The sequence below is a fragment of the Neomonachus schauinslandi genome, chromosome 3 (genome assembly GCF_002201575.2).
Source record: "Neomonachus schauinslandi chromosome 3, ASM220157v2, whole genome shotgun sequence".
Taxonomy (NCBI): domain Eukaryota; kingdom Metazoa; phylum Chordata; class Mammalia; order Carnivora; family Phocidae; genus Neomonachus; species Neomonachus schauinslandi.
The window spans coordinates 86,870,475-86,887,956 of NC_058405.1; positions in this window are offsets into that span (position 1 = coordinate 86,870,475).

The window sequence follows — 17,482 nt, forward strand, 5'->3', positions numbered from 1 at the left end:
GATTCTTTCTCTTCCTCTCCCCACCCCTTCTCTCTAAAAAAAAAAGGAAAAGATATAAAGAATTCCCTGACATTAAGTGCATTTACAATTTTATACAATTATCACCACTATTTTCAGAACTGTTTCATTATTCCAAGTAGAAACACTGTACCCATTAAATAACTACTCTCCATTTCTTTTGTCTATGACAGCAACCCTTTACATTCTGTCTCTATGAATTTGACCATTCTAGGGACCTCTTGTAAGTGGAATCATACAGTATTTATCTTTTTTTTTTGTCTTCTTGTGACTGGCTTATTTTATTTAGCATAATGTCTTCAAGCTTCATCTATATTGTAGCATGTATCAGAATTTCCATCATTTTTTTTTTAAGATTCATTTATTTATTTGAGAGAGTGAGAAGAGAGAGAGAGAGAGTACATGAGAGGGGGGAGGGTCAGAGGGAGAAGCAGGCTCCTCGCGGAGCAGGGAGCCTGATGCAGGACTCGATTCCGGGACTCCAGGATCATGACCTGAGCTGAAGGCAGACGCTTAACGACTGAGCCACCCAGGCGCCCAGAATTTCCATCATTTTAAGGCTGAATAATATTCGATTATATGCACAAAGCATATTTTGTTTTTCTAGTCATCTGATGATGGCACTTGAGTTGTTTCCACATTTTGGCTATTGTGAATAGTGCTGCAACAGACATGAGTGTACAAATATCTCTTTGAGAATTGCCCTCAAATCTTTTAGAAGTAGAATTGCCAGATCATGTGGGAATTCTATTTCTAATGTTTTGAGGAACCATGATATTTTTTTTTCCATAATGGCTGCACCTTTTTTATATTCTAAAGCAACAGTACACAAGCGTTCCAATTTCTCCACATCCTTACTAACATTTATGTTCTTTCTTCTTTTCTTTCTTGATAATAGACATTCTAATGTGTGTGAGATGGTATCTCACTATAGTTTTGAATTCTATTTTCTTAATAATTAGTGATGTTGAGCATCTTTTCATATGCTCCCCCTGTCCATGCTCTCTCTATCTTTCTCTCTCTCTCAAATAAATAAATAAAATCTTAAAAAAAAAAAATAAGTCAGAATGTGTAAGCAAATTTCATTTCTCTATTTCCATCCTGAGGGAGGAGCTTGGAACTGTGACCATGCCAAGTTTTTCTGGTATGGGGTGGCGCTAAAGATAGCAAAAATGCCAGTTTCTAGCCATGTTGAATGTGACTTTTTCATGTTTAGGCAATCACTTAGGTGCTGCAGCTTCTTGATCGATATCTAGTGCTCCCACAAAATTACTTTGGTCTTTATGTAGTTTGTTTGGTTTTGTCATGGAGAAATGAGGGTCTGGATCTTCCTAGTCCATCATTTTGCTGATATCCTGTGGTGATACATTTAGATTCTCTTGTCATCTCCTTTCATGAATATTCTAAAGATATTTTCTTTACAGTTACCATGGGGATTACATATAGTATCCTAAAGTTAAAACTATCTAATTTGAATTGACAATGACTTAAGTGTAACCTCATACAAAAATGCTACTTCTGTGCAGCTCCATTCCTGACCTCCCTTGGTCTTTTTCATTCCTGATGCCACACATTGTATTTCGTACATCATGTGCTGGTTAATGTCATGGGTATATAAACATTTTTATACAATTGCCTTTTAAATCCTGTAGGAAACTTTAAAAAAGTATTAATAAAATATTAATTATATTAATATATATTATGTAATATTAATATGATAATAACATAATAACAATGACACTGAGTTTTAAATTCAGCCATGTATTTACCTCCACTGGAGAGTTTAAATCTTCATATGTCTTGGAGTTACTGTCTAGCATTCTTTCATTTCAAACTAACGGATTTTCTTTTGTATTTCCCTAAGACAGATCTATTGATAATAAACTCCCTTGGTTTGTTGTTTATCTTGGAATCTTTTGATTTTTCTCTCAACTTTGAAGAGCAGCTTTGATGGATGTAGAATTTTTTGTTTTCTGGATTTTTTTTTCTTTAATACTTTAAATAGATCATCCTACTACCTTCTTACCTTCTCATGAGAAATCAGCTAATAATCTTATTGAGATTCTCTTGCATGTAACCAGTGCCTCTCTTGTGATTTTCAAAATATTCCTTTGTCTTTGGCCATTTCATTACAATATGTCACCCTGTGGTCTCTCTCTTTTTTTTTTTCCCCTACTTAGAGTTCATTGCATGTCTTGCATTTATAGATTTAAATATTTCATCAAATTTTGGTAGGTTTTATCTATTATTCTTCAAATAATATTTTAACATTTATGATGGTTGTAAGGTAAGCAGTGTACACTGGATGGGTTTGAAATTGCAAGTTAAGGGTTGATATACCCGGCGGTGAGAGAGGGCATTTAAACTAAATGATTAAAAATGTTCATAAATTGGGATAATCATTAGAATAATCAACAATATGCATTTATCACAAATAGGTAATCTTATAACATGTATCCAGCTCATGGTTTCAGGTTGAAATATCTGCACTGTCCAAGGTTTACTATCTTCAAGTATCAAGACCACTCCAGGAGATAAGCACAGAGTCAGCTGACTACATGTTCTAAAATTCTTTTCCTTTTTCTTTTTTTTTGAGGATAGGTCTAGAAAAAATCATCTACCTTCAGAGATAAATCATCCTTTGAAATTAGAGTTAGAGTTGGAGAGGGGGTAGACAACATGTACACAGGCTCACCTAGTCAATTACCTTAGCGCTGTAATATGACGGGATGCTGCCTTTATGCTCACTTCAGTCCATCTAGGTCAGGGTCCATGGCAAGGGAAGCTTTGATGGAGGAATTGGAAGGCCCAAATGGATGTTAAGTATCTTGAGATGGTAATATTTCATTTTGATTGTGGTAGTATTTGATGATAGTAGGTACAAGAGGCTGAACGCATAAACAAATATATTTCAGGACTTCAGACTGGGGTCAACAGAGAGCAAATATTTTAGGCCTTCAGATCCATAAGGCCTGTGTCATAACTACTCAGCTCTGCTTTGTAACAAAGATGAAGCATAGACAACATGTCAACAAGTAATCTTGGCTGTGTTTCAATACAACTTTACTTAATGAAACAAGCGTCAGTCTAGATTTGGCTTGTTGGCCGTGGTTTGTCAATCCAAGCTATAGACTGTTCTAATTCAGTGTGCTTCCCCAAAACATTACATAAATATCTTCTGTGTTAAAAGATCCCTGGATGCCATCCTGAGTATCTGATTTGGAATATGAGGGTGAGGTCCAGGATATTGCATTGTGATCATAGGTTTCAGGTGACTTTCATGTACACTGAAGCTTGGGAACCATTGCACTATACCATGCTTCAAAGAGAAGATATGGAGGGAAATATTTTTGTTATTCAGAACAGAAACAGAAAGCCTTTCCTGGGAGATTGGAGGTTAGAGGCAGCACTCAGTAACTCAGTCCTACAATCCCGCTGCAAGAGGAAAATTAACTAAAAGAAAATAAAGTTAAGAGGAGGGGCGCCTGAGTGGCTCATTCATTGAGCGTCTGCCTTTGGCCCAGGTCATGATCCCAGGGTCCTGGGATCGAGCCCCACATCGGGCTCCCTGCTTGGCGGGAAGCCTGCTTCTCCCTCTCCCACTCCCCCTGCTTGTGTTACTTCTCTCGCTGTGTCTCTCTCTGTCAAAAATAAATAAAATCTTTAAAAAAAATTTAAAAAAAGAAAGTTAAGAGGAGAAGCAAATTGAGAGAAAAGTTTCCCACATTTTAAGTGATGCAAACTCTTTGTTCTTTTTCTAAATTTTGCAAAATATGCTTGATTTAACAGATGGATAACAGCCTTCAACAACTTTTCAACTGAAAGATTCAAGTGTCAGAATTGCTGGAAGCCTCCTTCTAGCCATTCCCTGGAATTGTTTCATCTCTTTACAAGAAAATACAGTGTAAGGTTAACTACAGGTCTAAGTCTGAGAGAACCGCTTGCCTGTCTATTTGAAATAAATAATAACAGTATTCAAAAAGTTCATCTTCTTTCCTGCACAGTTGGCTGGGTTACATCTCCGGCATAACAAACACCCATCACAAGAACACTAGGAATCCTCACAGGAATGTAAATGAATGGCACCATAAAGAATAATAACCAGCAACCACTTCCCAAGTGAATTTCCCTAATCCAGGGAGAAACAATAAACCCACCGAGGGTTTCACTTTTTTTTTTTTTAAGATTTTATTCATTTTTTGACAGAGAGAGACACACAGTGAGAGAGGGAACACAAGCAAGGGGAGTGGGAGAGGGAGAAGTAGGCTTCCCGCGGAGCAAGGAGCCCGATGTGGGGCTCGATCCCAGGACCCTGGGATCATGACCTGAGCCGAAGGCAGACGCATAACGACTGAGCCGCCCAGGCGCCCCGGGTTTCACTTTTTTAAATGAACTGTGTTTAGCCAGTGGGAAATACCAGAGCCTAATGACCCTGGGCCACTTCAGATGACTGTATTCTATAGAATACATTGGCGTTCTTCATTGCAATCCCTTCTATAATTAAGAATTATATTAAGCAGTTAACAAACTCTTTGTGTTGGTTTAACTATGTGGTTTCCACAGCATAAAATATTCATCTTCATACTATAAACATATAATACTACACCAGTTGTTATGCACAGAGTCACAACAGAATCAACTCTCCTCTGACTGTAAATGATTGCTAATGATAGAGGTAATAGAAGCGAACATACCAATATATACTATGATTTCTTCTGATGTGGAATTCACAGATCATAGTAGCAACTCTATCTGGCTGTGATATTTAAATGAGGACATGCATTAAGCAGTTGCCTAACTGCCTAGTAATTGTGGTCAAGAATTGGCTATTAGTAGCAGGACTCAGAGGCTATGTGAATTTTTAGTCAATAGGCACAGAGAAGGAAGGTAAAGGAAACTGGAATTTTGCATTAAAACTTAATAGCTCTGTGACTTTGGGCAAATAAATCCCTTGCATATATGTTTTCTCAACTTTCAAAAAGGGAATAGAACCTGCCCTGCCTTTGTCTGGTTTTATTTTGAGGATCAAATGAGAGGCTATGTGAAGACAAATGTGTTCTTACATAAATATAAGTTGTTATGAAGATATTAGATGTCAGATAGTAGAGCATGGATATATTTTGCTAAGGGATTCTGAAAGGGGCTAGGTCTTTGCCCACCTTGTTCTTTGGTTTTTAAGATTTTTAAAGAGTTTCATCTCATCTTAAGGAAAATTTATGAAGAATATGACAAAATGGATCCAAATCATGATGATGATACATTATTACAACTCCTATATTTAATTCAACAGAAAAATGTATAGCTGCTCTTAGTCTGTTGTATGTAAAATTGTTTCTCCACCATAGCAAAACATCTGATTGAAAATGTGGGGCCATTTTAAAAGAGTAATAATTTGCCAAGCATCTTCAAAGCACCATGGAAACTTTCTAGCCTTCATCTACATGTAAAAGAATGAGCTCTATTATCAGAAAGCTCATGTTTGTAATGAAAACACTGTTGTCATATTTCAAAAAAATTTCAAAACTTTATTTACCCAAAAGGCAAATGGCTATTTCTGATAGGGAAACATTCGTACAGAATGACAAAAACAACCACCACAACAAACTTTTATAGGAAAGGGAGAAAGTTGCAGGCAGTATCCAAAAGTACGGGCATGCCATCAAAGAAAGAATAAGTGGCATCCTTACACTCATATGGTAAAACAAAAATGACAAGAGGTGTTTTTTACATTTTCTGTATCTAAAAATCACACCACGACATGCAATGTTATTAAAGATCTATATTTTCTAATTAAACCTAAACTAAAATTAATAATCCTCAATTAATTACACTTGTGCTAATACTTCACTTTATCATAGCTATTATGACGATTTCAGTTGCATATGACCATATTCATATCAGATCTATGTTATTAAGTATAATATGATCTATAGAAACCTGTTCCTGGACTCCTGACTTGCTGCAGAAGGAATATATATCAGACAGGGTTTCTTCTTTTCTCACAGAGCCCCAGGCAAATTCCCCAAACTGGGAAGATCGTGGAAATGAGAAGACTTCATAACTCAAAATGGAAGAAAATATTATTGTAATTAATCTGTAGCCTTTGAAAACATCCATGTTTGAAGAGAAAAGTTCTAATATATATTATTGACTAAGTTACTCTTCCCTCTACATGCATACATATATACACTTACATCTTTCACAACCAAGTTGCTGAAGTTTACAACAATTCATTCCTGAGGTAATCTAATTAATGAGAAAATGTTTAGATGTCTTTATGTTTCACATTAATGTGTATTTGACTGCTTCATGGAAGCTAGTTTGCTTTAATGTCAGAATAGATAGATGAGATAGGTGAGTCAGAAAATGTATTCAACCAGATGTTGCTCCAATTGCTCTGAAGTACAAGTAATACAACAGCATCCAGGGTCGGGCTTCTGGAATCCTCTGACATTTATTTGCTATGTGATCTTAGATAATTCTGCTAAGCCTCTGCTACTCATCTGTGAGTGGTGACAATTAGTGTATAGAACTCTCATAAGGTTAAAGTGAACATTAGTTGAAAAAAAAACCATATAAATAACTTTAGCACAATTTATGACCCATAAAATAAAATCAATACAGATGATGATGATGATGGATGGTGATGAGGGTGATGATGACAAAGATGGCATACTGATAACAGAGAATTATAGTGATAGTCCTTACATATGTGGTTCCCAAACACTGAAGACCACTGCCTGAATGTGACAAAGTTTTTATAGAATTTCGTTAGGAACAGTTTTGATTTCAGCAATCAGGGGAACAAAATGTTCAGACTTAGAAATAAGTGACCTCAAAACAACTGGCTCAGAATACAACAAATTGTAGGAAGTAGTATTGAGAGTATTGTTTCCATTCTGCTTATTATTTTCATGGGAAACAAAATTTTTGTCAATGATCAAAATAAAGTGGCAGAAAATAATAAGTCATTTAAATCATTCTCTGGGTTTCATGCTAAGTATAAATCTCCAATTTAACAAATCTTACCAAAAGAAAGCCATTTTAGTACATTTTATATCAATTAAGGAAATTTGATCATGAATGTTTTTGCTTTAAAAGTATGTATGTAAATTATTTATTTACATTTCCGAATAAATCTTGATAGGCCTTAGTGGTTATAGGCCCTCTCTTAAGAATAGTATAGGTGGAATATTTAGAATTTTCTACATTTTTATAATAATAAATAATGTTGAATAAAATAATTCTGTATTTTTGCATAGATTTGCAGAAGTGGAAGTTTGGGAAATAAATATCTCAAATATTTATATTCACATTTACCTGTTTATCATCTATTTATCAAAATTATATCTAAGATATTTGCACCAATTTATACTACCACCAGCAGTACATGAGCTATTACTTTCACAATAAATACATTTGAATTTTTAAGTGTGTGTTCCATATGTGAAAAAATATATCACCCTGTATGTACATCTCTAAGCTCTTAAAAATTGTAGAAAGATTGGGAAGGAGATAGATCTCAAGAGACTGTAAGCTCATTAAGTTTGTTATATGACTGGTAGGTTTTCACTTTCTTTTCAATTGGTCTTCACTTTGCCCTTTTTCCTTTGTATTTCAGGAACCTATTTCCAAGCATCTTCATTGTGTGAAAATTTGTACTTCAGATCGGTGTTTTTTTATTACATTGCATCTCGAGGAATGTTGTATTTATCTTCCAGGTACACCGCTGTGTTAATTTTGACAAGTAACTTTTAAGCCAGTAATGTGACAAGCTTTGTTTCAATTACCTTTAATTGAATCCAAGTATGCATTGAATTCAGCGTAGAAATATATGGATACAACATCCCCTCAATGCTGTCAATGTTTAATTCAACCTTTTAAACTAGAACTAGCTGAAATGACTGTTTCCTGATGTAAAATCCAGTTGATATGAATCTTTACCAAAAACAGCCCAGACACAAGTGTTAAAAAATATGTTCACACAGGGGCACCTGGGTGGCTCAGTCGTTATGCGTCTACCTTCGGCTCAGGTCATGGTCCCAGGGTCCTGGGAACGAGCCCAGCCTCGGGCTCCCTGCTCAGCGGGAGGCCTGCTTCTCCCTCTCCCACTCCCCTGCTCGTGTTCCTGCTCTTGCTATCTCTGTCTCTGTCAATTAAATAAATAAAATCTTAAAAAAAAAAAACAAAAAACGTTCACACATAGCATTTGGTGACTCACTTTATTCTTTTTCTCAGTCATAGCAATGCCTCATTTATCCATCAGTGATACAGAATGACATGTTCCACAAAACCTAATTTTTCAGAAAACTCATATTTTAGGCCACAGAACTTTTGATATTTTCATTTTTTTTTTTAAGATTTTTTATTTATTTATTTGAGAGAGAGAGCACATGAGAGGGGGGAGGGTCAGAGGGAGAAGCAGACTCCCTGCCGAGCAGGGAGCCCGATGCGGGATTCGATCCAGGGACTTCAGGATCATGACCTGAGCCGAAGGCAGTCGCTTTAACCAACTGAGCCACCCAGGCACCCAATATTTTCATTATTTTTGATAAAAATCTTTATAAATGCATTTCAAGTCTCTTTGCTTTAATAATCAGTGGGTTTTTTGTTTGTTTTTTCTAGGAAGGTGGCAAATTATTATAAAAAGCAAAAGGAATTAGGTTTAATTACACATGAATATTGATTTCAATATTTTACTTACCAATTATATATATTTGGAAGTTATTCAACAACCACAAGACCTTGGTTTCCTTGTCTGTTAAAAGGATAATGATTATTTTTAACACTACTGTGAATATTAATGAGGTAGTAACTGAAAGGGACTGGGTGTGGTCATTGGAACATAGTAGATTCTCAGTAAATATCATTTTCTCTACATTTTGATTCATTTTCTCTCATCTGCCAACATAAAAAAAAAATGTGTTGCCCATCCAACACCTGTAATTAATATTTTCCAACATCCTGAAAATAAATAAGGAAATTCAGTACCCTTAGCCAGAGAACACGGATAGTAGAGTGGCAGAAGCAAAAACATAATTTTAACTCTGCTGTACTATTGTAGGGAAGGCAAAAACTTTACCTTTATCCTCTTTGGGCTTTTTACTGAGTCTGAAAATTAAATTGATATAAGACAGATTAGCAGGAGAAAGACATACACATGTATTTAATATAAGTTTTACATGACATGAGAGCCCTCATAAAAAATGAAGACCCAAAGGAATGGCAAAAGCTAAATGCTTTTTTATATTAAGTTGAGCAAAGAGAGGCAATTAAAGACAAGTAACAAAAATATATGGAGAAGGTAAAAGGAAATTTAAAAATATATATTTAATAATTTTTATTTGTACAGAATTTTCTCAGCTTTGACTCCCTTTCAAAGAATATTTCTTTTCTCCTGGTAAGGGAGGGCATATTTAATGTGGGAGATTTATCTCCTAATTTCAGGAAGAAAGAGGATATTAGGACACTTTTGTTGTATCTACTTTTTCAAGTTCCTTTAGCTCAAAATAATCCTTATTCTCAAGTGACATATTTTGGGATGGCATATTCTACTACCCTTCACTATATTATATTAGCGTTAGTTTTGGCAAAGGTACGATCTCTGGATTCAGAAATCTACCATTATTGATTCACATCATTCCTGGAAGTCTAACCTTAGTTCCCTGAGAGAGTAGCATATCAAGGAGGTCCACACTGCCCTTTTCATTACCTCAAATGATCTTTGAAAGCAGTGCACATTTTAATCTGCCTCTGCAACATTTTGAAAACTATAGCATCCCCCTGAACATATGAGACAGGGAGGATAGATCAGACATCTGGTAAAATTTTCATGTACATTTTCAGCTGTTCTGGCAGGATGTATGCTGAACTCACACCCTCCATCTGTTACTCCACAGAGGCAAAATAGCATGCCCTCTCAGGGCATCCAACCCAAAGCTACCCTTGAGCATTACCCTAATGGTGATCCTACCCTCCCCAACTTGAACCAAAGTATGTGGTATGGGTCAGGGATGGAGCAAGAAATGATCTATGGTGAGGGTGTCTGTGGTTCATACCATGTGGCATTAAAAATTCTACAATTATTTTTTTTCTTTTTTTAAGATTTATTTATTTGAGAGAAAGAGAAAGAGAGAAAGCATGAGTTGTGAGCTGGGGGGGGGAGGAGCAGAGAAAGAGGGAGGGACAGAATCCTCAAGCAGACTCCCTGCTGAGTGTGGAGGCTGATTTGGGGCTCAGTCCCAGGACCCTGAGATCATGACATGAGCCAAAATCAAGAGCCCGCTGCTTAACCAACTGAACCACTCAGGTGCCCCCAAATTCCACAACTTTCATATAGTTTTTAAAATTTTCACATAATAGATGTAAGTGCCCAAATGACTGCATCGAAATGTCTTGTCATCTAAGTGCTTTTTCGTAAAACACACAGTTCTCTCTCCTCATACACGTGACAACTCACAACGAATAAATTTTAAGCAAAGTAAGAAAGAGATATTCTTTTGAAATATTTTTTCCTTGGGGCTCCTGGGTGGCTCAATTGGATAAGCATCTGCCTTCGGCTCAGGTCATGATCCCAGGGTCCTGGGATCGAGCCCTGAAACCAGCTCCCTGCTCAGCGGGGAGCCTGCTTCACCCTCTCCTCCCCGTTCATGATTTCTGCCGTTTTCTTTGTCTCGCTCTCTCTCAAATAAATAAATAAAATCTAGGGGCACCTGGGTGGCTCAGTCGTTAAGCATCTGCCTTCCGCTCAGGTCATGGTCCCAGAGTCCTGGGATTGAGCCCTGCATCGGACTCCCTGCCAGGCGGGAAGCCTGCTTCTCCCTCTCCCACCGCCCCTGCTTGTGTTCCCTCTCTGGCTGTGTCTCTCTCTGTCAAATAAATAAATAAAATCTTAATATAAAAATAAATAAAATCTAAAAGAAAATGAAATATTTGTTTCTTAAATAATTCAAAAATCAAACTATTTAACATAAAATATCCTGCTAATTTAACTTTACACACAGTTTGTGGCAATAACTATGGTAATGTGTTCTTTAATTTATATCGATGTGGCCCCTGTTATATATTGTTTGCATACATTCTTTTTCTTTTAAATTTTATTTATTTATTAGAGAGCTCACGAGAGAGAGAGATAGTGAGAGAGAACATGGGGGGGGGGGGAGCAGAGGGAGAGGAAGAAGCAGACTCCCCACTGGTCAGGGAGTCTGACGAGGGGCTCAATCCCAGGACCCTGGGATCATGACCTGAGCTGAAGGCAGACGCTTAACTGACTGAGCCACCCAGGTGCCCCTTCATTCATTCTTTACTTCTTTTTTATACATACAGAAATTCTTACAAACGAGTAACAACTCAGCCTACTCCACATGAGAAAAACTGAAACTCAGAGAAATTAGTTTCTTGTCAAGTCACAGAGCTATCAATTTGTTGTGTTGAAATTCTTACCTATTCCCTTTTCTGAATCTTTCTGAATTTTCTCAGAATAAGATGACAAAAACAAACAAAACAACAACAACAACAAAAACAGGTAAATTCTTTAAATCCACTGGTCAACTTACCAAAAATAAATCTATTTAAAATATATTTCCTTAATTGGCAAGAAATTTAATCAAAATGGTATCAAACAGTCCTATTTTTAAGGAATTTTGGAGATATCCGCCCAATTTAAGGAAGTCAAGTTTTTTCCCACTTTCCCCACCCTTAATGATGATGGCAACAATCTAAATCTGTGAGTTAGGAATTGCATTTAGAAGTCATTGAATTTAAAAAAACCAAAACAAAAAACAAACAAAAAACTGGTCTTCTGTAATATCTGTCCTTTTTTTTTTTTTTTTCTAGAACAAACACATGGAGAGCTCTTGGTTATAGGAAAGTTAAAAACATAAAAAAATTGATAGAAGAATAATTTTTTAAGGTCAGATGGTGATTATGCTATTCAGACACACAAAAAAGAGGAAATAAACTGTTTGTACGTATGTTTTTCTATAACATTGCCATTGAATGTGAATTAACTAGACCTATCTGGAAGATTCTAATCACTTCTGAATTTGATCTTTTAAAGGTAGCACACAGACACAGAAACACAGAAAATATAGCTTGTTTACAGAAACTATGTTTTGAAAATTTTGCGTGTTTGTGGCTAGACTATGAAAGAGAGACCTCAGGGACACCTGATAACCATATCCATATATTAGAAAGATTATCAGGTGTTACAAATATGTATTACAAGCTGTTGTTGTAGACTCTAGGGGGTAGAACAACATCACTGAAAGATAGCAGTGTTGAGTTCCATATAAGCAATTTCAAATCATTTTGAGTTGTCCAGTCATAGATACTGCATCCTGATTAAATTCCCATGCCTGGGTGGGTTTGAATCAAGGTAATATTAACTTGATTGGATGAATTTGGGATGAAGAGTTATGAACAAAATAACCTCCAAGTTCCTTTCTATTCTCAAAATTCTATGACTTTTATGTAGATTTTCTGATAAATGTTTTCTAAGTAGCCAACGGGGAATGAAGAGAAATATTTGGATTGGGTCACATGCTTACTGAAAATTTAAATTATTGCCATAACTATTTTGCTAATTGACAAAGATAATCAGTGCCAGGGTGGGTAGAGTGACATTCCGGTCAGAGGAAGGCTTCAACCTTGATAATCTGTCTATTCAGAATGTGGCTTTTTCCCTTGAGCTGTGCTATTTTAATTGAGAATTCTACTTATCCAAAATTATTAACCAAATTAAGTCAATACCACCTTCCATTAAGCGAGCTAAAGATGCACAACATGAGATTTGCATCTGAATCCACTTTTTATTTCCCATTCAAATATCAGTTTGCCATCTGCTCACCAAGAAGTGATCCTTGAATTTAATCTTTAATATTCCATTAGTTCAATCATTGCTTCCTTTGCTCTCCTTCTGGTGGAAAGAAATGGGGTTTGGGTTTAAAGGAAAAAGGGAATAGAGGCAAATAGAGGGAGCTTAGTTTTCATGTGGGAGGTGGCTTTCAGAAGGAATAATTCTGACAGCTTAATTAAGCAAGATCAATAAAGGATCTAGAAATAAAAAAAATAAAATAGGTTGTCATTTATAATGGTGTACAGGATTTATGAAGTTAGTTTTTATTTTGTTGTTCAACAAATGTTTACTGAACGTGAAGCATTTAACAATCACTCTGCTCAATTCTTGGAATAAATACACTGGTCTGTGGGAGATATAGCACTGCACATTTAGGGGACAAAGAAACAGAATTGTATCAACAATGTTACATTAAGGCATTTAGCCAAGTGTAAGAGAATAGGGTGATTTAATTAAAACCCAAGCAAGCTGAGTAAAAGAAAGAATTATCATGGTAAGAAAGAAAAAGACAAAAAAATAAATAAAGAAGGGATAAGGACAGCACAGTTAAATTATATAAGTCTAAGGAAGGTTTGTTTTTTTGTTTTGTTTTGTTTAATTTTAAAGACTGTGAACAATCAGATTATTGAGATAATGTGCAGTAAATGTATTCATTTATGAAATGACAAAATTATAGGAATTGCTGCCCAATGCAACATCACAACTAAACTAATGCTTTCGGTCGTTAAGAGTCCAAAGGTTGTCTAAACAAAAGAATCATAATGACATAGGAGATTTATAGAAATGTTTTTGTTGTTGTTGTTATTGTTGTTGTTGTTGTTTTGGTTAGGATGAAGAAATATGGTCCATCTTTCAATCTCTCAACTCCATTTGGTCCTCCTGTTTGTCTACAACACACAAGCACGCTCTGCTGCAGTCAATCCATCATAGCAGGGTGTGTGGGTTGCCTGTTCAAAGCATTGCTGATCCCAGCTATTGCTTTTCCTTCTCTGGCAGCTTGAGACGAAGGCGCTCTGAACATCAAGTCAGAGCATGAGGGTGGTCAGGAAGAAAATATGACACATATCTGTGGGAGAAGAGCGTGAATGATCAAGAGGGATGAGTTCTACAGCAGCAAAGCAAAACAACCAGCAGATATCCTGGCCGTAAATAATACATTGCTAAGTAGAACTCTGAGGGTACCAAAAGAGTAGGCACTGGAATATGAGTTCAGGATTATATAAGTATCTGGGGGCACTAGCATGTTCTGGCGTGCTTTGTCCCATGTATTTTTTCATTCCAAATGAGAAAGTGTCATATGTCTCTTGAAGTGACAATCTTGGACTCTGATTGATGTGTTATTATTGCTATTGTTAACACTCAACCTGTTTCAGGGGCGCCTGGGTGGCTCAGTCGTTAAGCGTCTGCCTTCAGCTCAGGTCATGATCCCAGGGTCCTGGGTTCGAGCCCCGCATTGGGCTCCCTGCTCGGCGGGAAGCCTGCTTCTCCCTCTCCCACTCCCCCTGCTGTGTTCTCTCTCTCGCTGTGTCTCTCTCTCTCAAATAAATAAATAAAATCTTTAAAAAACAAAACAAACAAAACAAAACAAAACACTCAACCTGTTTCAAAGCCTAATTTAACAGAATATATTGGACAGTCTTGCTCACACCTCCCACCTCCAAGAAGAGAAATAATGAGATTAATAATGGTATCCAACAACTCGTCCAACCCTCCTGGTTGGAGATGCTAATAACAGGAGGGCAGCATGTTAGAGTAGGCTGGATAAGGGGTGTTAAGTTTATAAGGCACCTCTCTTCTGGAAATTTCATGATACCTTTATTTTTATTTGCCCAGCTGATCTTCTAGTTTTAGTGACTGGTATTTGTGCACAAAGAAATAAGTGTTTGTTTATAATGACTGTATGAGTTCAGATGTTGAGACACACAGATAACTGAATTGCGAATAGGAGAATCATAGTTTAGTGAAAATTTCTGTTAATCTGACTTATGAGATTTCCAGGTGTCTTTCTATAGTTACAATTGTATTTCTAATGAATCCCAAAACAAAGGACATTTGCAGATTAAAGGCAATGTCTGTGGTCAAAGTAGAGGATAAATCTTCATGAGCTTAGAGCTGTATTGACCTACATTTGTGCCATTAATAATCTCAATTATAATTAAATATGAATGTATAAATACATACATATAAATTGCAATTGACTTGGGGCGCTGCATGGCTCAGTCGGTTAAGCGTCCAACTCAATTTTGGCTCAGGTCATGATCTCAGGATCGTGAGATCGAACCCTGCATCGGGCTCAGTGTTCAGCAAGGAGTCTTTTGAGATTCTCTCTCTCCCTCTCCCTCTGACCCTCCCCCCGCTCTCTCAAATAAATAAATAAATCTTTTTAAAAAAATTGTATTTGATTAAATATTTATTAATTTTTTATGTTATGCCTTCTTTACATGAAATAAAATCATGATTACATCATGCTTTTTACCTTTGAAAGAGGCATAATCCCATTGATTTAATTATTCTGCAACTAGTTGGTGAATTACACTATAATTCAGGCATCAAGGACATTGTTTTTAAAAAAATTACCCACCCTTCCTGTATTCCTTACAAGATTGCAAAGATGGAATGTTACTATTTTATCAGCAAGGTATTAAAATGAATTTATAAAAAAAAAAATTACCCACCCTTTTCCTAAAGCAGCTTGCAGTCTGGACATCAAACTTATATTCATGAAACATGAAAATATCAAAAAATTATTAAGGTGGTGTTGTTAGAAATACCCAAGAATCTGTATTTTTTTTTAAATTTTAATTAATTAATTAATTTTTTTTATTCTTATGTTAATCCCCATACATTACATCATTAGTTTTAGATGAAGTGTTCCATGATTCATTGTTTGTGCATAACACCCAGTGCTCCATGCAGAATGTGCCCTCCTCAGTACCCACCACCAGGCTAACCCATCCTCCCACCCCCCTCCCCTCTAGAACCCTGTTTGTTTTTCAGAGTCCATCATCTCTCATGGTTCGTCTACCCCTCCGATTTCCCCCGCTTCATTCTTCCCCTCCTGCTACCTTCTTCTTCTTCTTTTTTTTTTCTTAACATATATAGCATTATTTGTTTCAGAGGTACAGATCTGAGATTCAACAGTCTTGCACAATTCACAGCGCTTACCAGAGCACATACCCTCCCCAGTGTCTATCACCCAGTCACCCCATCCCTCCACCCCAGCCCCCACTACAGCAACCCTCAGTTTGTTTCCTACAATTAAGAATTCCTCATATCAGTGAGATCATATGATACATGTCTTTCTCTGTTTGACTTATTTCACTCAACATAATACCCTCCAGTTCCATCCACGTCGTTGCAAATGGCAAGATCTCATTCCTTTTGATGGCTGCATACTATTCCATTGTATATATATACCACATCTTCTTTATCCATTCATCTGTCGATGGACATCTTGGCTCTTTCCACAGTTTGGCTATTGTGGACATTGCTGCTATAAACATTGGGGTGCATGTACACTTTCGGATCCCTACTGTAAATACCCAGTAGTGCAATTGCTGGATCATAGGGTAGCTCTATTTTCAACTTTTTGAGGAACCTCCATACAGTTTTCCAGAGTGGCTGCACCAGCTTGCATTCCCACCAACAGTGTAGGAGGGTTCCCCTTTCTCCACATCCCCGCCAACATCTGTCGTTTCCTGACTTGTTAATTTTAGCCATTCTGACTGGGGTGAGGTGGTATCTCATTGAGGTTTTGATTTGGATTTCCCTGATGCCGAGTGATATTGAGCACTTTTTCATGTGTCTGTTGGCCCTTTGGATGTCTTCTTTGGAAAAATGTCTGTTCATGTCTTCTGCCCATTTCTTGATTGGATTCTTTGTTCTTTGGGTGCTGAGTTTGATGAGTTCTTTATAGATTTTGGATACTAGCCCTTTATCTGATCTGTCATTTGCAAATATCCTCTCCCATTCTGTCGGTTGTCTTTTGGTTTTGTTGACTGTTTCCTTTGTTTTGCAAAAGCTTTTGATCTTGATGAAGTCCCAATAGTTCATTTTTGCCCTTGCTTCCCTTGCCTTTGGCGATGTTTCTAGGAAGAAGTTGCTTCGGCTGAGGTCAAAGAGGTTGCTGCCTGTGTTCTCCTTTAGGATGTTGATGGACTCCTGTCTCACATTGAGGTCTTTCAACCATTTTGAGTCTATTTTTGTGTGTGGTGTAAGGAAATGGTCCAGTTTCATTCTTCTGCATGTGGCTATCCAATTTTCCCAACACCATTTGTTGAAGAGACTGTCTTTGTTCCATTGGACATTCTTTCCTGCTTTGTCAAAGATGAGTTGACCATAGAGTTGAGGGTCCATTTCTGGGCTCTCTATTCTGTTCCATTGATCTATGTGTCTGTTTTTGTGCCAGTACCATGCTGTCTTGATGATGACAGCTTTGTAATAGAGCTGGAAGTCCGGAATTGTGATGCCGCCGCCTTTGCTTTTCTTTTTCAACATTCTTCGGGCTATGCGGGGTCTTTTCTGGTTCCATACAAATTTTAGGATTATTTGTTGCATTTCTTTGAAAAAAGTGGATGGTATTTTGATGGGGATTGCATTGAATGTGTA